The sequence below is a fragment of the Pseudonaja textilis genome, chromosome 2, assembly GCF_049901715.1.
Source record: "Pseudonaja textilis isolate UNSWEBS1 chromosome 2, rPseTex1.2, whole genome shotgun sequence".
NCBI classification, from domain to species: domain Eukaryota; kingdom Metazoa; phylum Chordata; class Lepidosauria; order Squamata; family Elapidae; genus Pseudonaja; species Pseudonaja textilis.
Genome location: NC_141991.1, coordinates 29,233,539 through 29,261,001, shown reverse-complemented (window position 1 = coordinate 29,261,001; position 27,463 = coordinate 29,233,539). Strand labels below are relative to the sequence as shown.

Below are 27,463 nucleotides of genomic sequence, written 5' to 3'. Positions count from 1 at the left end.
GTATTTGATAGAAAGTTAGGAACCAACAAGGAAGAAGTTGAAGCCTTTAGCAGATTTATTAGTGTACTTAATTGTTCTTGGGGCATTCAAAGTCTAAAGCCCAGTCACTGGAATATTTTTTGAATCAAATGGATGTCTCTTCCTCAGAGGAACAATGAGTTCAAGTGGAAGAAGGCCATGGGAGTTTTTCTTCCTTCTACCAAACTCTAATGATGCAACGCCATTAAGAGAAAATTAAAAGAGTTAAGGCTTATTATGAATCCTCCTTTCAGTAGACCTGGATAGCCATCTGGGAAAATGGACTTCTCTGAACTGAAGCTTTAATAGTTGAAAACAGCCCACGGTATTTGTCAGTTATGTTTCTATTGCTAACATTCCTTTTGCCTTTCTTCCAATAGCCGAGGAATAAACAATGTGATACTCAGAGCTTCAATAGGTATGAAGATGCCACCAGTGACACCATCACACACTTTGCCTTCCCTTCTATTTTTATTGTAAGAATAAATAAATTCATGGGAAGCTGACCTGGTGTGAAGTCAGGCTCCAACTTCTAGTTTCATTTCTATTTACAAGAATGCCCTTGGATCTCACATGGGTTCAAAAGCCAATCTTCAAATGTTTCTCCTGGACTAACAGAATAATTAGAATTGGAAGGGATCTTAGAAGTCTTCTAGTCTTAACTTCTGCTGTGTTAAACAAGCCCCAGTTGGGTCCATCCATGTTTGTTTAGCTGGTCTCACTGACAAAGAGGAGCTATGTAATAAATAACAGAATTGGAAGGGACCTTGGGGGTTTTCTAGTCCAACTAGATGCAAACAGGAGATCCTATATCATTTTAGATAAATAATTGTCCAATCTCTTCTTAAAACCCCCCAGTGTTGAACCACCCATTATTTCTGGAGGCAAGGCGTTCCACTGATTAATTGTTCTGTCAGGAAATTTCTCCTTATTTCTAGGCTGGTTTTATCCTTGATTAGTTAGAACCTTTGCCTCTTGTCTTGTCCTCAGGTGCTTGGAGAATAGTTTGATCCCTTCTTCTTTGTGGGAGCCCCTTAGATATTGGATCACTGTTATCATGTGACATGGAAATGTGCTTGCTGCTTCAAAAAAAAAAGACAAAGATAGAAGGATTGGTAGGCACCTTCCTTGGTATGTTAATTGAAGATTGGGAATGAACATCTTACACTATGTTGCCTGTCTGCTGCATGGCTTTTGAATGTCCATACTCATCATTGCAGCCATTTTATGAATAAGTAGGCCCACTTCTGATAGCCATTTTGTGAGAGCACTTCTGAGTCCCTCGTTATGCCAAACGTACTCTAAAATACTGTTGACTTCTGTCTTAATATCCTCAATTTTTTAAATATCCCCCCCCCTTTTTTTTAGCTTTGTGCCATCTTTGAAAAAAAAATTACTACACTTTTTAACCTCCATCTATTTTCATGTTCACATCTCCCATTCTGGGCTACAGCATAACTGGACCTGCTGATAAACTGTGTTTGCATAGTTGGATATTTTGGCTGCAGTCCTAAGCATATTTTTTAAAAAGTCCCACTGGTCTGTGTGGGATTACATTTCAAATAAATGTTCTTAGAATTAGGCTCCTGTGACAGAGTGGAATCAAACATATCGGATTTCAGGCTGCTCCTGCGATCAAGATTCTTAAATATTTTACACATTGCTGCAGATTACACGATACTGCTATATCTTTCAGAAACTTTGTGTGGGGTGAAGGATCCAGAATACCTTTACCTTACTGTGTTGCCTCTCCGTTCTAATTGGTTTCAGTATTTCTGCTAAAATCCAAGTAAGATTTTGAACTCCTGAGTGGAGGGATGTGTTCTGAGAGACCTGAAAATTCTGCTTGGATTTCAGCATGGACCTTTTAAAAAGCCCTCTCAGCTGGCTGCAGAGTCTTACAACCTTTGCCACTGGCTTCCCCATTGATTTTCTGGGAAAGCCAGCAGGGAAGATAGCAAATGGTGATCACATGTTTGTGGGCATTTGGCAGTTGGTTGTTAAGTGCAAACAGGTTGCCAAGTTCCCAGATTGTAATCCCCTGATTGTAGGGGTGCTACAATAACCATAACCTCAGGCACAAGTCGTAGGTCTCTTCATTCAGCACCATTGTAATTTTGAATAGACGCTGAATCATAAGTCAAGGACTGCCTGTACTGTGAAATAACATAGATGAAATATCTTTGGTGTCTACTCTGTTTAAAAAAAAAGGTGGGGGGAAACCCTCTCTGCTTCAAAAGTGGTACTTTAGATGTATCAATAATCAAAGGTTTGTCTTCCAGGAAGAATTACAGCTTTGAGCTATGAAATCAAGGTTGCTGGCAAGTTGCCAAAGCAGATTGTTTAAGAGTGGGCAGGAGGTGCTTCTCATTTTTGCAGCTTTTAAAAGGCATTTTAGTGTCAGAGACTGCAGCTTAATGTGTGATTTTAAGAGCGAAATGGCGAAAATTATTGTTATTTAACTGAGAATGTATAACCAATGACCCTTGAAGGGCAACTGCATCTTGAAAGCGAGAACTGGTATGGTAAGATGATCTAATACAGTGGTGGCTAATCTTTTTGGGCTCCTGTGCCAGAAATTGTGTGTGTGCTTGCACGTGTGCACTCGAGTGCCAGTACCCAGAACACAATGCACGCGGACCCTCCCCCATGTCCCCTGAGCATGCGTATGCGATTTCCCTCCGCCCCCACTGTCCCCTTACCTGCACTGTGCCTCCCAGCTGATTTTTGGCCCGTTTGAGGCTTTTTTTGGCCTGCCAGAGGCTTGAGGGAAGCCTCTGCAGCCTTTGCAGGCTGAAAAATGGGCCCATTTTCTCACTTCTGGTATTTCCGGAAATACAGGAAGTGATGAAACAGACCTTTTTGGCCTGCAAAGGCTGCAGAGGCTTCCCTCAAGTCTCTGGCAGGCCGAAAAAGGCCTCAAACAGGCTGAAAATCAGCTGAGAGGCGTATGCATGCACAGTGAGGTAAATTTTCCTGGTGCTTGCGTACCCGCACAAATGGCTCTGCATGCCACCTGTGGCACGCATGCCATAGGTTCGTCATCATGGATCTAGTAGATATTAGACAACTTTGCAAACAATACTAAAACAAACTATGATTAAACTTCTTTTTTTAAAACTACAACTGTGAGCAGGAGATTGGAAGATCTTGGTTTTTTTTAAAAAAAAATTAAATGAATAATTACTATTATATTCACATATGGATGGACTGTGGCTATTTTTAGTCTTATCTACAGAACAGAAAAACAAGCCAAATTCTACCTTGACTAGCTCCAGTTAGTTGGAGATGAAATGTTCTAAAGTTCTCCTCACAGCTGCATAGAGATTACAGAAGGGAAGGAAGTATGCACTAGCCAAGTTTTATCTCCGTGGTGCTAAGTTTAATGTTGGATGAACGATAAACTGTAGTTTAATGTTGAATGAGGTTGAACTCACTGGAGGCACCCAGAAGTATCTTCCATATCATAGTCTAATATATTAATGGAATTAATTTCTATATTAATGGAAATGTGTTGAGGGACTTCTCCAGTGGCTGTGTGCTAAATTTTAGTCCTGTCAGAACAAAAAAGTAAAGTAACTGCTAAATATTATCAGAGAGGTTGCAAAGTGAAAAGAGAATGCAAAACACTGACCCTTTCATCTGAAGTTGAACCATCTGTGTTTGATTTTCACATCTTGCTGAGTTTTCAGTTAATGTGACTTCACAGTTGGATTCTCCATTTGTTGCTCCCACATGCTAAGTGAATTGGTTCCAATATGTACTGATGCAGACGTTGGCTTCATCCTGAAAGCCATCACATTTTCATTGTGCCATGAGCATTGAAACACGAGTGCTTCAGTTTAAGAACTTTCAGTTAAATGACAGTAGATGAGATTACATATACAATTTCCAGCATGGAATGAATGTTCTTCTGAACTGTATATAACTGTGGCACATTGTTTCCATCAGTATGGTATTTACCTCTCTAACAGTGGACCTTATACCATACATCTTGACTTAATGCACAATTTGAAACTAAACGGCTGGAAGCTTCTTCAGTTTGCTCAGCTTTGCTTGGGTATCTCCAAAGCAGAGGTGGTATTCAGCAGGTTCTGACTAGTTCTGGAGAAGCAGGTAGTGGAAAATTTGAGTAGTTTGGAGAACCAGTAGTGGAAATTTTGAGTAGTTTGGAGAACCGGTAGCAGAAATTTTGAGTAGTTTGCAGAACCGGTAGCGGAAATTTTGAGTAGCTTGGAATACCACCTCTGACTGGCCCTGCCCTCATCTATTCTCTGCAACCCAAGTCCCAGCTGGTTGGCTGGGTCTTCTTTTGTTACCCTGCAGAGGAGAACGGAGCTGGAAAGCAGGATAGAGGGGTGGGGAGGGAGTGGGATTTTGCAGTAACCTTCCCACGGGAGTGGGTTGGGAATGGAGATTTTGCAGTATCTTTCCCCTGCCATGCCCACCAAGTTATGCCCACAGAACCAGTTATTTTTTTTGAATCCCATCACTGCTCCAGAGGATCCTTATTTATATAGATACCAGATTTTCCCTTCTCGAACAAAGATTACTATCAGCTTCCAGTCTAAGTCTTGCACAGTACACTTGGACACACATGCTATTTATTTATTTTATTAGAGAGTTACATTTAGTGCCAAATCCTGATTTTTATTAAATTGTTGATTCCTACTGCTGAATAAGTAGAAATCTGTCTATGTTGTTATGATGTTCATTCAGTATGCCAAATGCACAGCTCAGCATCATTTAAGATTAATTTCTCCAAAAACAAAGGAGCCACAGAAAAATTGCAAGAAACGTATCCTTAATCCCAGATTCCTTCTGATACATTCCAAAGCCTTTGTTGTCTTTGAGGTGCTATTCTAAGGCTTTCCTTTTTGAACTGAAGAGTATTACTATTTTTAAAATGTAAAGGATGGAAAAATGATCTCACTTGGGAATATTTCCCTTCTACATGAAACTCCTAGGTGACATTATCTATGGCAGGGCTGTCAAGCTCCTGGCCCCCGGGTCAGATGCGTCATTTGCTGGCCACGCCCACACCCGCTTTAGCTAAGACGGAAAAAGTCCCAATATATCAAGTGACGCTGCTATGATGACATGAGTTTGACACCCCGATCTATTGGCTTGTTGGAAAGGTTGCAAATGGTGATCACATGACCCTGGAATGCTGCAGTTGTTGTAAACACATACTGGTTGCCCAGCACCCAAATTTTGATCACATTATCATGAGGATGCTTCAGCAATTTTAAGTGGACCTGTTGCTACTTTTTTTCAGGATCATTGTAACTTTGAACAGTTGCTAAACAAACGGTTGAAGTCAAGGACTATCTGTCTATTTCCACACTTGGCCATTCATGTGAAGTTGGTTAAGGTGGAGAACAGAGGCTGCAGAGCTAAATCATACCAAGATTGGGTGGTTTGGACTTTTGGGTTCCCTGAGTGATTTTTCATCTTTCACTCTGTAGAGTTGGAGCATTCCTCCAAATAAAGTTAGTGCACAATCTGGGGTTCTTCCTGAGCTCATGTCCTCCCCTGGCAGCAAGGTCTATGCACAGATTTGTGTTGTGTATCAGTTGTGCCTAGTCTGGACTGAGAGGCTCTGCTCACTTTCTGGACTGAGAGGCTCTAGTTATTTCCTGATTCGATTACTGCAATGGAGTTTTCATGGTGCTGCCCTTAAAGAGCACTTGCAACCTTAAACTGGTCTAAGAATGCAACGATGTGTGCAAGTTTGAGCATTCAGAGTTTCTCCAATTAAGTTGAACTTTACAATATGCTTCTGGGTACAGTTCAAGGTCCTGGTTATCACCTTTAAAGCCCTTCATGACATGAACCAGATTATATGTGGGACCACCTATCTCCAAGGGTTTCTGCTATTCTACCTGATCTGTCAGGTTGATTATACTCCACATCGCCTCCATTAAACAGGGTCATCTTGCAGCACCAAGGAGGGATATGATTTATATAATCAGCTGGGTGTAGAAATTAAGATGCTAGCCTAGATGTGGGAGAGTTTTGGTCCCACCCTAGGGCATGAAAGCCAGTCACTCTGTCTCAGCCCAACCTATTTCATATGATTGTTGTAATGGGGAAAAGAGGAGGAAGAGGAAGGAACATCATATGTGAGTTATTTATTAAAAAAAAGCAGTAAAGACAGGATAAAAATAAATAAATATCCACCCAAGTCATATAGGTGACTCTGGGTGACTTACAAGGATTAAAACATAGGAAAACTCACAACATATTTAATGTAAGTTTATCTGTTGATGAATTGCTTATATGGCACCTTGTCCTTTTCTTTCTGTGTGCTGGATTGCTTTTAACTTCGTTATGAATTTTGTTTTGCTTTATAAACTGGTTGCTAGCCATCTAGATTTATGTATTTAAGATGGATGGCCAAATAAACTTTGTTAAACAAGAAAACAAATCAACTGGATTTGTTTTTTGGATTTGAATGCTAAGTGATGGGCCAGGACTCAAGAAGAGCATGTAAGATCTCCCTGCATCCTAGGAGACCTTGAATGAATTTCTGGAGCACCAGACATTCTTCTACAAATTATTGGTGGCGCAATAAATACCATATTTACTTAAAAGGAAAGCTAGTCTTTTCCTCCAATGACTTACCTTGACTAGAAGAAAATCCTCACTCCCTTCTAGCATTGATGATGTTACCTATTTGGGTACTGTGAGAAAACAGCCAAGGTCAGAGAGCACCTCATAGTAAAATGTCTATTTAGATTCACTCAGAATACAATAGGAGGGGTAGAGTTTCCTCCTCTCCCCCAGGTTCATTTTTGTGTTTGTATGTATTTGTGGTGCACCTCAACATTAGAATCATTTGACTTTTTGCTGTACCATAGTTTAATAACCTAATATACTGAATAAACTACTCAGAATGTAGCATATGAATTAGGTCTTTGTCTGCTTTTTTGATTAATTACTTCTAAGTCTGTGAAAGATTCCCATGGTATGATGAGAGGTTCATTCTATGAAAATATCCTCAGTTGCTCTTCCCGCACAACTAATAATTTTAGAAAAAATGTCCATTGGCTCCAAATAGAATTAAAAAAAAATCCTTGAAGGTCCAAGATTGTTGTTCCTGTCCCAAACATGAGCTGCCTTATCTATTCCTCCAGTGAAATCCATAACCCACAAGCAGATGGAGGTGTGGAATGTATAGTTTGGCTCTTGCAAACAGCAGAAATCCGGCCTTCTGGGCAGACAGTCTGTCCAGGATTGGCAAGCTGATAGTGAAAGCAGTTCAAGCAAGGCAAGGGAAATGGCTCCCTTCCAGGCAAAAGGCAGGAGAGCCAGACACACAAATGAAATCTGTAGACCGGTATCAAGAATTTCACTGTGTGGGCAACTTGGATGCCTTATGCAAAATGGGCCTTGATTTTCCAGGGTTTCCGGGGAATTGGCTGCACTGATAAGACAACAGTTAGTGAGGTTGAAGGCTGAGCCAGAAAGGGCATCCCAGGAGTCTAGTCATAGAAACACCTGAAAGTACTTTAGATGGAGTCTGATAGTTGATGATACAACCTAATAAGAGTAAATTGATCAGCAAGGATTTAACCCATTTTATTCAGAGAATTCAGATAACAGATAATCAGAGTTGGAAGGGACAATGATCATATTCTGTTGAATAAGCCATAATTGGCAATGTTACCATATAGATGTGTGTGTGTGTCTATATATATATATATATATAGTAGTCCAATCTCTTCTTGAAAGTCTCAAGTGATGGCGCTCCCACAACTTCCGAGGGCAAGCTGTTCCATTGGTTGATTGTTCTTGCTGTCAGAAAGTTTCTCCTTATTTCCAGGCCCACATCCAGACTCACATTCCCATAATTGGCCACAGGTCTTGGTTGTAATTAGGACACTTACATATTAGCATTAGTCAAAGTGGTGTGATTTGATAGTAGAAGAGAACACAGAAAGCAATGTAGCAAGTAGCAATCTGGTTTGTGAGGTCCTGTCTGCTAACTCCAAGACATTGGGCCTAGAGGTATAACAGGCAATGTGATGATATGCAGGACAGGAAATGTTTCAGCTGTAGTCCCAAAGGTGCTTTTTCCAGAGGCAATTGGACTTTCTTGTTTTTCTTTGAAGACGATTTGCTTCTCATCTAAGAAGCTTCTTCAGTTCTTCAGCTCATCCAGCTTTTTAAATGGGAAGCGAAACGACTTCAAAGAAAAACAAGAAAGCCCAGTTGGCTCTTAAAAAAACACTTTTGGGACAGCCATGATCTGGATGACCAAGAATCTCTATAAAGGTTTCAGCTGTATTTAAAGTGTTGGTCAATACATTTTTAATATGAAATTTTGTCACACTTTTTTAAAAATAGGGTCCCAAGTACCCCTGCCTCCTTTGAGGAGAGACATTATGACAATGTTCAGTAGGAAAGAACAACTAATTTTACAACCAATATGAAAGGAATTAGATATTATCTGATTGAATTAATAGTAGAGGCTAAGTCAAGTGGCATTTTCGAAGAGAGATTCAGATGCAGTATTTAGGTTGGAGGGAGAAGCTGACCTGGATGAAGGCAAGATTCAAGCAGTGTGATTTCCAGGTTTTGTTCTAAAATTAATCTGGGGCTTCTGGGGGAAAGGCAGGGACCATTAAAAACAAACTACTCCATTTGCACAGGCACACATTGTGCATCCATAGATAATTCAGCCTTTGGTTCTGTTGCCTTGCAGTACCATTTTGGCTCTTCTCTGGGAATTTGCTTTGTAGTAAGCTGCAGAGAAAAGGTTTTCGTGGAAGGAAAGGGATTCCCAAACCCATCTGTTGGGATTTCACTTGGCAACAAGTCCCTGGGGTGTTGGGGTCCTGTTGGCCTACATCTCCAGTCCCTGGAGGAATTGTGTTGCAAGGCTGCCTTAGTTCACACTCCTAGCTTTCCAGCCAGATGGAAGTTGTTGTCATGTGTTAGAAATGTCCCCAATAACATAAAAAAGCCTGGCTCCTGCCTCTTCTTCCCTTTCGGTGCTGCCGGCTGCAGCCTCACCATCACTTTCCCCCTCTGCGTCTCCCCCCTTTTTTTGTATGTGTGTCATGTGGCAACTTCTCTGATGCGGTAAGCCCCGACCACCCCCCGCCCCCCAATCTTCCACTCCTCAGCCTTGCCAGCCTTTCCTCTGGCGCTCTCTTTTCTGGAGGGGGGAACACCCCCCACCCGCTCTCGCTCTCTCTCTCTCTTTTAACCGCAGCGGCGGGGATCGTTCAGTGCCCCGACTTTCTAGAGGCGAAGGCGACACAAAACGAGGATTAATCCGGACCGGGCAGCGTTTGGAGGGAGCAGGCAAGTGGGCGAAGTGTATGTGTGTGTGGGGGGAGGGGGGTGTATGTATTTCATCTGGAGAAGACTCGGTGTCGCTTTTCCCTCCCGACCCGCGCAGCTTCGGGAGGGGCGGGGGTCCACGCCGGCTGCCTTCGCCCCTTGGCCAGTCCGGGAGGCCAGATGGCCGCTGGGGAGGCTTTTCGGGGGGTCCCTAGAAGCGAACTTTGCGGGAGGCCCGTGCCTGGCCCCGGGCGCGCCGTGAAAGAGCGGGGTCAGTGGAGGCGAATAAGCCGGGAGCCGGGACCAGATGCCGGGCGCACAATGGGTGCTTTTGAGAGCGCGGCGAGGGTGAAGCGTGTGGCGCGGGGTTTTTGTCTTGCCTCCGCATTGCAGGTTGGAAAGGGGCCGCTCCGCTTTAATGAAGCGAGGACGAAAGGGGGTCGTTCCCGGGGGGTGGGGTGGGGGGTGGGGTGGCGCTCTCCCTCCCTTTCCGAGGGAGGAGGGGGAAGCAACTTGTCTAAGAGTGGAAAGAAGGGCAGCCAAGCAGCTGATGGCTGGCTGAGGGGAGAAAAAAAGGCGGTCTTAGTGCTTGGGCTGGGGGTGGGGGCGGAAGAGGAAGAGGAAGAAAAGGCGGTGGGGGAATCTCTCAAGGTCTCCCCTTGCATATTCATGGGGGGACGGCAGGTGTTGCTCTAAGTATTCTCTCCCCCCACCCCCGCCTTGGAGGGTCGCTCTGACCGCCAGAAGGGTGGCTGGCCAAAGGATGAGGCGACGTACTGGCTTTGCAAAAGAGAATCTTTGTGCCCGAAGCAATTCACTCTGAATTTTAAAAAACAGAAAGGGTGGGGGGGGTGGGGAGCTTAGCGGCTCCTCAGGCATTCCTGCGTGTTTGAATTGGGGGTGGGGAGGGAAGAAGGCGGAACTGTCAACCCCATTTCCAGTTCATCCCCGGAGCCTAGGAATGGGGGTGGGGAGGGGGAGGCGAAGCATGTGAGTAAGCGGCGCCCGCACGGAAAGGAGCGCGGGGCTCCCTGAAACCGACAGCTGCGCGCTGCGCCCCGGAACGGCCCACTTTTGTGGGGGGCGCCCGAGGCTGGCCCGCCGAAGTCGGAGCCGGAGAATTTCCCCTCAGGAAGGGGACGGCGGAAGCGAGCCTTCCTCCTCCAAACGGCCCCTAGGGACACGGCAGAACGAAGGGGATTCGCCTCGCGGAGGGAAAGCGGGTTGGCTCCTGAGCCTTTGGACGGCAGATGCTCCTCGGAGGGAGGTCAGGCGCTTGCATTGGCTGAAGCGTTAGTCTGGCTCTTTGGCGAGCGTTTTTCCGTTAACCCGTTGTTGGGATTGCCGGTGAGGTATTTGTGTGTGTGTGTGTGTGTGTCCTGAAATATGGAAGGTTTACAGTGGCGTTAAATAAAAGGTTAAATTTGATTTCCTATTGCGGGGGGGTCGTTCTTTCGATAGCCGGGTTGTGATTCTGCTACATTTCCCCCCAGTCATTAGAGCGACGTTAACCAGTCGTCGTAAAAAAAATGCTATCTCTCTAACCTTGCTTTTGTTAAGGTATCCTATTTCCATTTCACAAAGATCTACTTTGCCAGGGTGAGATGTCTTGTGTGTCAAATTGCATCCCCCTGTTGACATGGAGGGAAGGAATGGCCATAAGCCTTGTGCCTCCTTTGTAAAATCATCACATTAAATGTGATGTACTTGTTGCAGGGACCTACTTTTCATTTGATCCCTGGGCTAAGGATGCCTGTAATTTAGTCCCTCCAGGCGGATGCTCTGTAGGCACATTGGACTGCAGTCTCCTTCAACCTATAGAAGAGGGTGGGATGGTGGCGGCTGTAAACCAGAACATCTGTAACATCAAGTGTGTACTGCGGAGAGCTGGTATAGCTAACCGGATACTTTGGTTTCTTTGAGGAATTAATGTTTGACTTAGTTTGACTTAATGTTATACCTGGTATGTTTTTAAGTGTGATGTGAAATTAGTGAATATGTAATTATGAATTAAAAAGTTAGAATATCCCTTTGCATTCTGTTTTTCCCCCTGGGAATATGTATATACAGTATTTCAAAGAATACAAAAAGAGTCTTGCTGGACCAAATTTAAGCTCCTTCATGTCCAATGTTCAGTTCAGATACTGTTCAGCCACATACAGGTTCACCAGTAGGATCCATGTAGGATATCATTTCCCACTCATAACCAGTGTGAAGTTGCATGATGCTACCCATTCTTTGTAGATGTTTTAACTAGAAGACCATCGCTAATCTTAACTTCATTGATGTTTACAGTAGACCAATTTGATGAACAGCAATACCTTTTGTAACAGTGATTTGAATTCCATATCAAGTCCACCTGCCCATGTGGGATTTATTTGTGAAGGACATTGATTTTGTTGACAGGCAAGCCATTTGAGATTCTCCTCAATCCAGTCCTATTAATTCAATTTCCCTTCATTTTACCAAGCTTCACGCTATTTATTTATCAGTCTGCTAAGCTACTTAAATACTATTCTGAGCCAGCAGGCAATATTTACAAGTGTAATGTGTCTTTAATATTGACATCGATGGCAGGAGTATCTCAAGATTAACTATCTACTATTTAAATGATTTGCTTTTAAAGTAGGAATGGCAGGAAACGGGCCATAAAATGGAAGCATCAAAGAAAAGCCTACAGTGGCTTATCATATATGATATCCTCCCCATCCCCCCACCCCCAGTTATGGGTGGATATATACACGATATTTCATACTATTTGCATTGGCATGTTAACTTGAATTAAGAAAAACTTTCTTACGCTAAATAAATGTTTTGAAAACATTTTTATGATAAAATGTGTAGGCATTTAATTTAAAACTTTAAGCTCCATGAGGTCATGATTTGATTGTTTTCTTCAGACAGTTCATTATTAAATTAGGTAACATCATCAATGCACTGATGAAAACAACAAAGCTCAGAGAGTACCAAAAACCTCACCGTTCAACTCTGAACTACAAATATTCTGTTCTATTATTATGTACTTCAGCCTCTACATCATGATCTCTCTGGTTTATATAACCCAGGTTATATGCCTCTGCAAACCTTGTTCATAATTTTCCAAAGCTTATAGAACTGTTGGTGGGAACTCTGTTGCTATGCATTAGCTCCCACCAAACTCCTTTTCTTCATTCTTTATTGCCACAGCATTAGTATAGCTTATCCCTAACTCTGATCATATTTCTTTATAATTTGCGTTTTTCCCTTCTTGTTTTTTTTCTTATTTTACTCACTCTTTCTTCACCTTTCCTTGAAAACTCTTTACAATTATTTGTTGGATCATGTTCTTCTTTGCAGGAATCTAGCCTTCAGCCTTATGACCACTTGGTGCTTAACCAACAATGCTACATGGCCAAACTCTGTCTCTTCAATGGGCACAAATTGCGTGTATTTTGCCTAGGTCACAGTATAGACGCTTGTAAGCACTAAACAGCTTATCATCATCATTCTTTCTCTGTGGGAGCAATTTTTAAGGGTGGCAGACTACAAAGACATTGTAGTCCCCTCCCTCCGTTTTCCTTCAAGCCTCTTACAATGTTACCAAAATTGAGAGATAGCTTCTTTGTCTCTTCAAAGAAGAGATCTTATTGATCCTATTTTTCACTGCTCTCCAGATTCTCATGTCTCTGCTGTGTGATTATCAGCACTGAGGAAAATACTCATTAAAGGTCAAAGTCTTCTAAAGAATCTACCACATTCAATTCCAAACAGAAATAAATGGAAAAAAAGGGACAAAGCCGATGTTATTCTTTCCAATTCCAGGTCCAGCTGCCTTGAGTTTCCCTCCACAATGTTAATGGACTCTCCAATTTGAACTGCCTAATCCTCACAAACTTCTGTTCAAGCATAGAGTGACATGGAACTGATATTCCTTCAGACGATTTTCTAATTTTCTGGGGTACTTAATTTTAACTTCCTCCTTCCAGTAGTCATAAAATCATCAAGATTATGCCTAATGCCCACTCTGTTTCTAAAAGTTTTCTCTTCTTGATTTTGTTGCTTTTCTTCCCCAGAGGTTGATTAGTGTTTTTTTCCTCAGAGATTCATTGATCTTCTTGGTACCAACCTTTTCGCCATCTCATTCAGTTGGACTAGTACTCAGTGGAAGAGCCAAAGATACAGTAGGGTAGAGTAGTATTAGCTAGTTACAACCACATCAGGAAATTTATTTGACAGTAGATTTTTTTTCCATTGCTATTAAGCCATTAGATCTCCTGTCATTCTATAGTACAACTAATACTGATTTCTGTGAATCTGATAATTATGCCTTTGACATTTCCTTGGTTTGTTTGAGATTTTGAACTTAATATGTTATTTAAGTTGGGGACTAAATGCCAACTTTCAATTGGATGGCCTCCATTCTGTGGAGTGGAGAGGTAGTAGTGGCAGAGAACGGTAGAAGATCAGGCATACAGTTAGTCTAAGATATTATTGCTTCAATGGTCCTCAATTCAGTTTTTTCTAGTCATGTCAAGCCAGATTTTGTGGCATCAACTTTTTGTCATTTTGAGAATTTTTATAAAGTAGAGGAATTTTGTTTTCCCAAGTCAATTGTAATAAAGGTATCACAGTCAAGTTCCCATCACTGTTAGTGTCCAGAGATAAGAGGGATACTTCACTTTTGTTGTATCTTGTACTTCAAGCAAGATACCTTCTGAGCTGATCCCTCTCCTTTCAGTAAGGACAAGACTTCCATTCAGTTATTGATTCCCTCTATTTTGCATCTCGGAGGAAACAATTCTATAACTTTTCTTGGGCAAGATAGAGAAGGATAGAGAAGGCTTCTTGGAAGTCTTCTAGCTAATTGGTAATTCTTCTAGGGCTTTCCTTGAGAACAGCTTTTCAATTCCATGCAGTATCATATTGATCAAGTTTTAACTATTTTCTTGCATTTGAAACAGATAAGCTTGTTTTCCCTCTTTCATCAGGTGGTATTTCTCTTTGTTTGAACTTGCTAGAGAAATATTTCCTGCAAGATTTATAACATAAATAATCAAACCAATCCTTGTGCAATGTAGCACTGATTTTGACAGTGGCCATCAACTAGATATGAATGGCAGGCATCCTCAACCCTATGGATGAGTGACTAAATTTGGAATTTTCAAACCATTGGGGTTTTTTCAGAATGTTATTTTTCAGAATGTTTGATATGTAAATCTTCATGCTCATTTTTAACTTCTTAAAAAACATTAAAAGTATAATTCATATATGGGAATTGCTCCAGTACCTTCTTTATTTTGATTGAACCATTCTGTATTTCTTTCCATATCTACAATAGCTTTCTTTGCTAAAGTAATTCATCTTTACATTTTTAGATTAGTCTTCATCATGAAAGGGGCTTTGCAAAATAACATCCCAAAAAGTAATGATGATTTAGAAAATGTAACACTCCTTTATGGATCAGCAGTGTTAGAAAAGATGGGACAGAGCTTACATATTATGGAGTTGTGTATCAAATATGTGAGAATATTTCAGTTTGGGGTAACATTAGTTACTTTACGCTTCTTGTTTTAGATGTTGTACAAGAAGAGCTGAATTACTCTATGGTGATATTTTTTTAGGAAGACTTTTTCTTTTTGATAAAATGTGTTAGAAAAGGTGCTATCAGACTCCTGATTGTTCGTTTACTCTAAGTAATTGTCCTTTTGAGGAATTGTTGGAGTCAAAAAAAACTTCTTGGATGAAATGCATAACAATTGGCTTCCTACAGATTGGTTTATTACAAATTTCAATGATTTCTAAAGAGTTTTTGTTGACTTCAGTGGAAGGGAGCTAACTATTAAAAGTAAAATATTACAAGGGAGTCTAGGTTCTATTAGTTGAGTCCAGCTGGAAGAAAAAACAACATAAATTATAATTATGCTGGAGCTGAATTAACCTTTAATAATCCTTAGCACTTCTACTACAACTGTTTCATAGGCAATTTCATTCAGAACTTCTAACACCACTGCAGAATGTTGATGTTTCTAAAATTCTGAAAAGATTAAATGTGGAACATATAGTGTGAGAACTGTGCTGTTCTCAGTCCCACTCTGTATCATAACAATAGGCTCTGTTATATTAACCAACTATCAAAAACATTGATTTAAAAGCTTAACCTTAAATAAACATACATTCACATACTCAATCTTACATTGTTGAGTACAAGTGGGATCATATAGTGGAAAGAAAAAAATGCAACTGTTCAAAGCATTAATTTAGAAGCACAGACCAATTGCTCAGGGTTTTTATTTTATTTACAATGAAAAAATTGTCTTTGAATTTCAGTCATATATCTGTTCCCTAAAATGCTCCCACAAAGAAACCAAGTACCTGAACTAAGGTTTGTGCTGATACTTCAGAAATCTCATTGATATTCTTTTTTATCCTTCCATTCACATTACCAGGGAAACTTCAACATAATTTATGATATGAATGCTTGCAAAATTAATGTATGAAAAAACTGAGCTGTTGGAATAAGATAATTGGATGTAATTGTGTTGGAGAAAAATGGTGCATTAATTTCTTTATCATTCAGATGTCTTTATTTTATTTTTAAAAACCGTCACTTGTATGTTGCTCTTAAATATTCTGATAGGCGTCGTGATAATCCGGCATAGACTCCTTAGTTCTTAATCCTGAGCTGCTGTCCATTTTTAATATCCATTAGAATTTCATCAGCATTTATATTTATTTAGAAGATTTGCATTGCCACCCAGCTCACATAATCATAACTCTAGGTGGTGTAGATGAAATAAAACTAAATGAAAAACAATGGCTGCAGATTAAGCAGAACATAAAAAATAAAATAAAATATATAATCAACATATCAAACAACATATCATATGACTGGAGTCAACCCAATGCAAATTCAGCCTCCAAAAAGGCAGGCCCTTTTCTTGTCCTGACACAACACCTGGATGACAAATCAGGTTTTTTTAATCTTTCCAGAAAACTAACAAGGCCATGGTTATCTAAAGCCTGTGGGAACAGGAAGATCATTCCACAGAGCAGGTCTGCCACAGAAAATAATCTTAATATATTATGCTTCTTAATGACTACATGAAGATTTTTTATCTAGCAAGTTCCGTGATGACAATGATTCAGATTTTCATTCAAGCTGAAGATTGAATTACCAAATTCAGGGCTATATAGAAATTATTGTTGGAAATAGATATTCTGATCTTGCCTCTTGGCACCTTTTTGAGTGTCCTAGTTTTCCTCAAAAGTTATTCTTGTTTTCTTTCAAAATAAGAATAAAGGATTAACTGTGGATTAGACACGCTAACAGTGGGTTAGGCATACATCATACAGCAGCTGTAAAATTAGTGGCATAATCTATAGATAATCAAGCTATACAGCAAGTGCAACTGAATTAAAGAAGGCTAACATAATAAGATTCAGGAAGAAGACTTACAGTCTTATAAACATTTTTTTTTTTAAAGAATTCAGATTCTTGAACTATCTAGAGCAGAGATGTCAAACTCACTGTCATGGTGGCGTCATGTGATGTTTTACAACTCCCCCCCCCCCCATTGCTAAACTGAGTATGGATGTGGCCAGCGCACAACGAACCTGTCTGTGGGCTGTGAGTTTGATAACCCTGATCTAGAGAATAATTGTCTGGTCTGACTGGCAACATATTTGTATGGTGTTTGTTAAATTTAAGAATACATTAAAGCAGATACATTTTCCCAGCCCTGCGTATTTGCTACAATATAGTCCCTATGAGTCATTTATGTCAAAGGGTATCCTTCCTTCCTTCCTCTTTTTTATGTGTTTGTCTGTTCCTCCATGTCTTCTGTCTGTGTCTGTCTGTCTGTCTGTCTGTCTGTCTCCATCCATCCATCCATCCATCCATCCGTCCATCCATCCACCTATCATCTATCTATCATTTCTACCTCATCCATCTCACCTAAGTAAATCTGAGTGGTTTATATTATCATTCTCTCTCCAAAGTACACTTTTTAAAGGCTTCAATCAAGTTCAGGGAACCTGATCTAGGTTATAATGCTAACTTAAGAAGTGGGAATGGTTCCCAGAAGGGGAAAGTTGCTGTGGAACTCTGCCAATACCCAGAATTTTTGAAGGCATTTTTTTTATTCCTTGGAGGTATGCTAATTAAAATTGTTGATGCCTCTGTCCTTGGTTGCAGTTTCCTTTCTGGCAACATTTTGTTACTAATTCTTGTTCAAATATTTGTATTTGAGTAGGTTTAGAAGACCTTTAATACCTGTACAAGTTTGATGGAATGAAGAAAAATGGATATTTTGCAGATTAAAAAATAATGACAGAGAAAAATGTTTTTATATATAATTGTATTAAGAATTTCTATTATAATATAACATCTAATACAAACTAAACTTAAAGAGAAGAGGAAAAACGTGAAAGGGAAAAAAGTAAGGATATAATAAAGACAAAAGAAATATAATTTTCTTCACAAGGAGAAATATATTTGGTGGCTCTTCACCTTCTCTAAGGTTGCAAACAATTATCTCTTAATCCCATATATCCCCTTAGTCATAAAGCATCAATCTTGTCAGCCCCTAAATCAGCAGAAAGTCCTTAAAGGGTTGCCAGAAATAACAACGTACCTAGTTTTAACTTTGATTAAACAAGCCCACTTTATATTCCATCCTTTTATTTCTAACAATCTTTATCTTTGTTCATGCAACTATTATTGTAGTATTTGATTTCTTTCTGTCTTTTCTCTGTCCTGTCACACAGAATTCTTCAAGACTAAAACAAGTGTCTTTAGGGGAAAAAAATCAGTTCACTCTTTTGGTTTGTCATTTGTAATCTATTTTGAACTTCAAAATATGAGCCAATTTCTTCTGTTGATCCAATGAAATGACTTTTTGTAAGCCATTCTCTTGGCCTATTAGTTGTAAATCTACTTTCAAGACCTATCTTGTCAGATAAAATTTGTTCTATATTTGTCATTTCATTAATGATATCTTACAGCCATATAGCAGTCTATCCCTAGAAGCAGAAGACATTGTTGATACTGTGGCTGCTAATTTCTGACTCCATTCTTTAAAATCTCCTTCAATATTTTCATTATTATAACAATTTGCATTTTATAAGCTGTAAGTTTTTCTGGATTTCCTGTTGAATTCATATGTATGTATGTATGGTATTCAGCTTTGTTCGGGTATTTTCCCACGTCATTATAGTTGTGCTTTTAATGCTTTTAGTACTTTTTTTAGTGCTTTTAAATAATGACATGGGAAAATACCCAAACAAAGCTGAATACCATACATGTAAGTACCCGTGAAAACTTAAGAAAACACACACACACACACACACACACTGATATAATATAATATAATATAATATAATATTATATTATATTATAATATAATATAATATAATATAATATAATATAATATAATATAATATAATATAATATAATATAATATAATATAATATAATATAATATAATATTTGAGCAGTGTGGTGGCCTATTGGTGAAGATTCTCACTTCCCTCCTGGAAGATTGAGAGTTCAATCCTGGGCTCTTAGGGTGCAAAGAAAACATATTTACTGTGAACTCTGTGTAGGCATCAGGAAGGGCATCCGGCCAATAAATGCTCAGATCCTGACTCTACTCCAAATTAAGAAACTACAGGATTGTGAAAAGAGAGTTTTATATAATAAAAACATTAATATATTAAAATCAATAAAATTTTGCACTATATATTGATCACCCAATATAATATTGTACTGAAAAATAAAACTTGCAAGAGAACACGAATGATTTCAAAAGAATAATCCAGAAATAAAGATAGAGCAATCATGAAGCTTTGTGAGAAGCAAATATTCTTGATAATATTTGATACAAGGCTTAGTAATCATTAGCCTACTTTATATGTCCAAGAATATAACATTGGAGGTGGAACAGTTTTTCTACTTGGAAAATAATTGTGATTTCTTTGTCTTTGTGAGGACAGTATATCAGTTGAGCTTTTATGGAAATGAAAGTTTTCAGGGTTGGTGAACTGCCACAAAGCAGAGTTCGGCATTACCTAGCTATGAACTGGATGACTTATGATCAGATATAGGTTCTTGTTCTAGATGATCAAAATATGAAGCTTCCTATTAGCTGTAATTGAGTCAGAGTAGGAATGTTGTATTCTGCCAAAATGGTGGGTTCCTGATCCATCCATAATTTAATGCCTAAATAATGTCTATGGACTATTATCTGTAACAACTAATTGGGACCACTAATTGGAAACTGTACACGCATCTCAAATTGTAAAAAAGTTTCCAAAAGCTTTGAAGTTTCTAATGATCACAACTTGAAAATTGTTCATAGGTATGATCCAAGAACTCAGTTAATGTAACGGTATTTGGAATGACCTTTGGAAATGAGAGAAAAGCAGCAGCTGCAGTTCTAAATAATAGTTTTTCAATGGATTTTTTTTAAATCTCTCATTTAACTTAAAATGGTTTTCCCTTACCATCTTCAATGAAAATACTGTTTTCTTTGTTTTACCTTTCTTTCAAGTATTTAAAAGCAGGCAACATTTCAACCCAGACTAAATTGTTTTTTTTATCCTCCCAGTTCTATATATAGTCTGCATCTGAATTCTGCTTTTAGGTTATGGATTGTACCATATGCTCTGCTAATCCTTTGAGATCTCTAAGGTTGTATTTACCCTGTGAGCCGTAGAAATGAAAATAAGTGATGATTTTTTTTTTCACACTTAGCTCTGAAAGTGAAGAGCAATGTTATTATAACATTATAATGCTATATAATCAATGGACAATTATATTAAAGGCTTGTAAATCATAGCTGGTTGCAAATGTGGATTTCCGTTATCTAATATGGTTTGTAACTTTAAATTGGAAATCAAACAACCCCCTTTCTCCTTGATCTTCAGCAGCATCAACAATCTCATTTCAATCATATTTTTTCTTTGTTGAACATTTGAAGAGAGTTAAATATGATTAAATGTGTAATAACCTTATCCATTTAAGTAGTTATTAACCTTTTGAAAAAAATATTATGAAATGTAACATTTTAATAATTTGATATTTCACCAAATGTTTGCATTCAGGAATATTTTCAAGGCAGGAAAAACAGACGCCAAATTCATTTACACCTATCTTCAGTGCCTTTAGGGTATTCTGCTCTACTGTTCATTGTAGAGATTTTAAAGTTGTACCTACGTGTAGATCTGAAACACTCTTAATTGTAAAGGGAAAATTAGGTTCTGGAATATTATATAACTGACAATTTATGCAATAGGGAAAGAGAAATGGATTAAATCAGATTACAGCAGTTTTAGTGAAAAGCACATAGAATGACTTTATTTTTTTTAAATAAACCCTATTAGAATTTTGAAGCCAGAATAAAAACTAGCAAGAATTAATATTGAGACTGAAAAAGAGATAAGAAAAAAGAAAAGAGCAAAGAAAGAATAGCAATAGCATTTGTATACCGCTCCATAAAGCTTTAGTTTATAGCACCCTCTGGGCAGTTTACAGAGTCAACATATTGCCCCCAACAATCTGGATTCTTATTTTACTCACATTGGAAGGCTAGAAGGCTGAGTCAACCTTGAGCTGGTCAGGATCAAACTCCTGGTAGTGGGCAGAGTTTACCTGTGATATTGCATTGTAATCACTGCGCCACCAGGGCTAGGCTCTGGAAAAAATAAAGAAATGACCAGATTTTCTTTTATAGCAGCTATAAGTATGAATTATAAGTATAAGTAAATTAACCTCTTCATTTATGATTACAGAATTGTTAACATTTTCTACCTGGTGGCACAATAGTTAAAAAGCAGTATTGTAGACTAATTCACTGTTCAGAGCCAGGAGTTTGATTCTGACCAGCTCAAAGTTGACTCCGCCTTCCAAGGTTGGTAAAATGAAGATTCAGATTGTTGGGAAAAGACTGTAAACAGACTGTCTGTAAAACCTCAAACAGCGCTGTAAAGCGCTATGGAGCCATATATAAGTGCTATTGCTATTATTCTTATTATCAGCTTCATTTTTCATTGTTTCACACAGAGTCAATGACGGATTTCCAGTCATTGTTAACTTTAGACAATGTCCTATCTCTGAAGCGAAGAAACAAAATTCCGTGATTTTTTTTCCAGATGCCTATCCACCAATTTCAAAAAGCAAGTCTCTGGTTTCAGTTGTATATGGATTTTTACAATCTTTAAAATCTTGTATTGTTTATATGTAATGGATCTCAGAATTTTGCCTTTTTTTACATAACAACATAATAAAATGTTCCTTCTCTTTGGTAATGTTTCTATCATAAGTCTGAAGACTCTTTGTACATTCTAGACATTTTGGTTACATGAACAAACAATATATCATTTTATAAAAATATTGTTAAGACAGTGTAAATTTCGGTCCTTTCAGTCACATGTTCTTCCACTGTTCCAGTTGTATATTATCATCAGTTTTTATCCCATTTTATCATACAGTCTTTCATTTGTTCTTTGCCTGTAGAATGACTTCATAATTGAAAAAGACCATATTCTTTTTCCATGACATCCTAAAGAGATAAGTAATTGGAATGATGTCATAATTAGCTTTCTTTTGTTCTTAACTATGTCATGCTTTTCCCCTTCAAAAGGAGGAGATAAACATTGTTTCTATAGGATCAGTTTAGTTTCTTCTTCACATTTTGATAAAATAATTCAGTATTTACTCAAGAGCAGAAGATTGTCCTCTTTCCATCCAATCGTTAGCTGAGTTGATTGAAAGCAGTTGGAAAGTCAGATTATTGTAATGGATGGAAAATAAGCCACACAGAAGGCTTATTCTATTTTCTGGCCACAATAAATTAAATATACTTGCCTCAGTGGGTGGGAATAACTAGTCAGCCATAGCTAATCCTGGAAGCTAAGAAGAGTTGTTTCTGGTTGGTAACTTTTCTGAGGGCCACCTGGAAATACTAGAGTTGGAATAAAATAAAGAAATAAATAAATCCTGTTTCCAAAAAACCTGCATGGATGTGGTTACAAGGAAGCAAACTCAAATCAATTGTGTGTTTACTTTGTGAATTGAAAACCCTTTTAGAAACAGATTGGTCCTGGCCCTAGATTCAGAAATATATATTTTAATATAAATATTGAAAATTTTGAACAGAAGAATAAAACTAATACAAACCAAAACGGAGCAAAAATAAAAAGGAAAAAAATGAATGAAACAACTGCAGAAAAATAGAAACAAAAGAAAAAAAAGACATAAACTAATGATTGGCTTCTGATCTGTTTTACAAATTATAAATACAATTATAATTAGACATTTCTCTAAAGTTATATCACAACCCTCTTCTTTCTAAAATCTCTCATGACTTAATAATCAAAACCATAAATCATAAGTTCATTATTTGAATTCTCCTCACAGGGAAATGGTTGGAAAATGTAATAAATAAAATATTTTTTTAAAAAATGCAAAATAACCATATGGGGTTTTCATTAACCAATAAACAGAGAATTATCTTTTTCAGAAGTATGGACTATACGTAGGATTCATTGATCCCTTACTGCCCTTCTGGGAAGCGCAAACACTTATATTTTCAGCACTTTATTCTTAAATAGTTATTAGATGAATTTCGGGCAGAAAGGGAATGAAAGGATGGGAAGAAAACCTTGGAGGATTAACAAGGATTTACACTTGAACAGCTTGAATTAAGCCCCTATATTCTAGCTTAGTTTACTAGCCAACCAATATTTGCAGTTACTCTCAAATCTGTCTCTTGGATAGTTTTCCCCCCTCATGTTTGTTTTTTGTAGATGCAAATAACTGCCGAGAAAGAGGAGAAAAAAAATATAGGGCTATTTCTTGAATGAATGTTTATGAGAAAGCATTTGGCATAAATTTCCTACTAAAGAAGATGAAGCTAGTCTTTTTAAATAAGTTTTTTTTTAATTCCTTATTTTTTACAGGAATAATTATTCTTAAGTTCTGTTTGCATTCAAGATGACAACCGGTGGATGTGTTTTAACAATGTTCTTTGAAATTAATTTAATGTCCATCCCTTTCTCAAGCTCTTTTCCAGCCAAAATCACAGCATCAGGAAGCAAAGAAAAGAGCTGTACATTGTTATATTTACAGAGACAACAAGTGAATAATCCTGCTACTGCCTCTTTCTCCTCCTCCTTGTAAACTTTTCTTTGGCTAATTTTATTGTTCTGAAGTTTTTAAGTTGTCCTAAAGTTTTAAATACACTTACTTTGGGGACTCAAAATAGAATTGCGGAAATTCTAGTGAAATCCCATACTTGGTCGAAGAAGGCAACTGCTGTCCCAAAGGTGCTTTTTCAGGAGGCAATTGGACTTTCTTGTTTTTCTTTGAAGATGTTTTGCTTCTCACCTATGAAGCTTCTTCTGCCCTGACTGGATGGTGGGGAATGGAAGGATTTATATTCCTTGCAGACAGAAGCTTCTTAGAAGAGAAGCAAAACATCTTTAAAGAAAAAACAAGGAAGTCCAGTTGCCTTCTGAAAAAGCATATTTGGGATAACCGTGACCTGGATGACTGAGAATCTCTACAGACTTAAGGCAACTGTTGAAATACTATTAAACAGCACAATAGATTTTAAGTTGTAAGTCAAGTACAGGAGTTCTGTTTCAAATATTTTGTAGAAGGGGATGGAAGTTTAATATTAGTATTGAAGCAGACCAGTGAATTGAATGAGAAATTGGAATAAAGCACTGAACCCCATCAGTGCTTATGCAAGGATTTCATGAGCCTTGTGAGATTCTCATGTTATTTGGTTACCCAATTAGAAAAAAAAGAGTTATTGGTGAAACCTCACAGGGTAAGTGAGCATAAAAAGTGTGTATTGACATTCTAATTAGTCTGATTCTTTTAATATTTAAGCATTATTTTTATTGGGAAAGAACTTTTAATTCCATTATCTTTAAGCACGATAGTAGCTTTTCTTTATCAGAATTTTCAACCATACAACTCTCTAATAATACCTGGTGCTATTCCAGTTTTATCCTTTCTGCAACTTTGATCTCTCAAAGCCTAATTATATTAAGGTTTTTGATAAAACGTTAGTGAAAGAAATCCTTGATGTGACTTTTCTTTCACTGTTTCTCTACCATTCCTGATTCATACCTTTAAATCAATTGGGACATCATTTTTTCAGATAATAATTTCCAAAACTCTTTTTTGGTTCATTCACTTGAGTTGTACACTGGTGTCTGTTAGCCCTCTGTATCGCCAGTGAAGTGTGGCTTTTCAAAATTATTTTCCCCCATACTGTTTTGACTCAGTTTGTGGCTTTAGTATTTGAAGCAAGGGAGGCACATTTGCAAGCCATTGTCTAATCAGCTGCAGATTTTTTTTTAAAGAATTGTGGACCATTGCATTGAATTCGCTGTTGGAAGAACCAGGGATAAAAAATAGATTTTGCATCCCACATTTTCCACTCCATGTTGGTTTTGTTATTTTTTTTTTCTGCCAGCAAATCCACACAGCAAATGTCAAAGGCTCTAATTAAGTATTTCCAAAAATGGTAACATTGGTAACTGCAGATCCCTGGAGTTTATTAGCACTTCCTCCATCACCGCTATTCTTTTTTTAAGGCATTGGAAAATGTCATTACTGGGTATGGCAAAAAGGAACACTGAATTTCTATAAATTCCTCACTAAACTTACCAAAGGAGTATATTTCCAATACCTTCCCAGCCAGCTTCTGACAAGCAAAGTCAATGGGGAAAGCCAGATTTACTTAAGGACCACATGGTTGACTTAACAGCTGCAGTGATTCACTTAAAAATTGTGACAAAAATGTCGTAAGGTGAGGCACAAATCAGTGAATAACTGCATTGCTTAGGAACAAAACTTTGGGGCTCAATTATGGATATAAGTCAGGGACTACATGAATTGAGCAAATGCTTATCAACCAAGGACTACATGTATGGTAGCTGTTTCTCACCACACTTCATGGCACTAAGCCTGGTGAGCTCTGAACGGAGCTTCTGTTCCTATTCTGCAAAATGGGAAGGTAATAAAACAGGGCTAGATAGGACTTAACAATTTAGAGCATTATATACCTCCATTGTACTATTGCTTATTCAAAGAAGCATTGATTTTTGATAGGAGAAAGTCATTTGCTTCTTCGCATTTGTCAAATATTTCTGTTGTATCCCTGTTGCAGATAGGTAGCCCCCAGATTGCTTTAAGAAGCTGACAGAGCAGATGGTAGTCAGCTATTTGTTTATGCTTGTATGTCATTCTCAGAAGCATCTGAATTTGTTTGTTTGTTTGTTAAAACAATATACAGCTACAGTGACTCTAGGTGATATATAGAAGATTAAGACAATAGAGAAACAACCACATTTTGTATAAACGTATACATCTACACCACTAATTCAAAACAGTAGTAGTAGTAGTAGTAGTAGTAGTAGTAGTAGTAGTAATGCTGGTTTACTCTGATGGCACAAATGCCTGAGGTAATACCCACATCTTCATTACCTTAGAAAAGACCAAGGGATTGGGGCATCTAAATCTCCAGGTGGACACTGCTCCATAAAGCAGGTGCTGGGATAAAAAGGGCATGGCTCCAAGGTCCCACAATATGACATTGGGATGTGGTGCACACCAATCCTGCCAATTCTGGTGGGACAAGCAGACAAATGGTGGTAAGGCAGTCCTAATATGCCATGTAAGGCTTTATAGGTGCCAATAATTTCATTTATTATAATTATTAATTTAATTCAATATTGGTGCTGCTGAACTCCAGAATGTATAAGAATAAGATGTGGCAGGCCAAATGGTGACAAGTAAGATCACATGAATAAAGGCAAATGTACTATGTCCCAGGATAATGTTGCAAGATCGAATCTGGGTCAGCCTTACATGGCACCACATGAATATGACTCACAGAATAGCACAAAGCACATATTCCAGTTGAGAGAAGTTCCCTGAACGAGTCTGAAAGCTCGGGAGAGTAAACCTCTGGTCCTGGTGAGCAACCCAGATTAGATCTTGCAAGTAAGATCTGTTCCAGAGGATAGCAGCAGCTCCACATAGGGTGAGTGGGACTGGAAATCTTCTTAACATTCATTATATAGAAAACCTTAATCCACCTCTGCTAGATGTATCTTTGACTAAACTGTTAACTTAATTTCAACATGAAAGGTGGGTGCTAGCAGATGGATGAGCTATTAAACTGACCAATATTCTTTCATCACCATATCATAATGGAATAATTGCTGTTCACGCCCAAGATTCAAGTCTTCAATTTAAGCTTCTAATGTTTAATTAGAACAGAACATTCACCTAGATTTGCAACTCTGCCATTCAGAGCCCTAATGCAGACTTTGAAATTTAAATGTCAAATGATGTTTTGTCTTAAAATAAAGTTGTTTTACACTTGTTGGCATCTGTGGGTCGTTTTGATTTTGGTAATGTTGAATATGAAATGTTATAAGCTGTCAATTATAAAACAGTAGATATTGTTATGTAAGCTTCAAATTTGTAAGATTATCAAATATCAGTCAAATATTTAAACATCAGTTGTCAAAGACAGATAATATGTCTTGTAAAAAACGGGAATACTTAGAGAACAGCTTGTGAATACTCAGCATCAAATTCACACAGTTCTTTTGACATACTGCCATTTTGGATGGTCTTACATTGATTTCTTGTTTGCACACTTTTCAGATGCGTCCTTCTGGTGTTTCCAAGATATTTTGATGATAAAGAGAAAAACAAGTCAGACAAATTCTTCCTGTGAGCATCTGACATTCATGGTTGTGTGTAAATTTTTGCTTTTCAAAGTCAGCTGCACAAAAAGTATTGGAATGGTTGATTTTAGGGAGCTTCACTTCAGAAGTGTGAAGTCTAGTTATTGTTTATTCTTTAAACTAAATTTTAGTTACAATCTTTTAAAGATAAGAGTTGCAATGTACTTATGCTTTTGTGATCTTCTCACCAGAAAAATCAATGGGGAAACCAAATTTGCTTAACAACTGTGTGACCAACTTAACGATTGCAGCGATTCGTTTAACCACTGTGGCAAGAAAAGTCGTAAAATGGGACACAATTCACTTAACAAATGTCTCACTTACCAACATAAATGTTGGGCTCAATTATGGTCGTAAATCGAGGATTACTTGTACAATATGAATCCAGCTTATGCTCT

General features: G+C 38.2%; 1 protein-coding gene across 22 annotated transcripts in view; it reads left to right on the top strand.

Moving 5' to 3' along the window:
- The window catches only part of MAGI1 (membrane associated guanylate kinase, WW and PDZ domain containing 1), a 512,987-nt gene that overhangs the window by 251,738 nt on the left and 233,786 nt on the right, over nucleotides 1–27,463 (top strand). Inside the window, exon 1 of one of the 22 annotated variants that reach the window (XM_087923625.1) lies at nucleotides 9,689–9,705. The exons of 20 other annotated variants lie outside the window; for them this stretch is intronic. The gene's annotated coding sequence lies outside the window, so the exon portion shown is untranslated. Of the gene's footprint in view, nucleotides 1–9,688; nucleotides 9,706–10,404; nucleotides 10,660–27,463 lie in introns of those variants that run through there. One more of the 22 variants, XM_087923624.1, reaches the window with a different exon arrangement.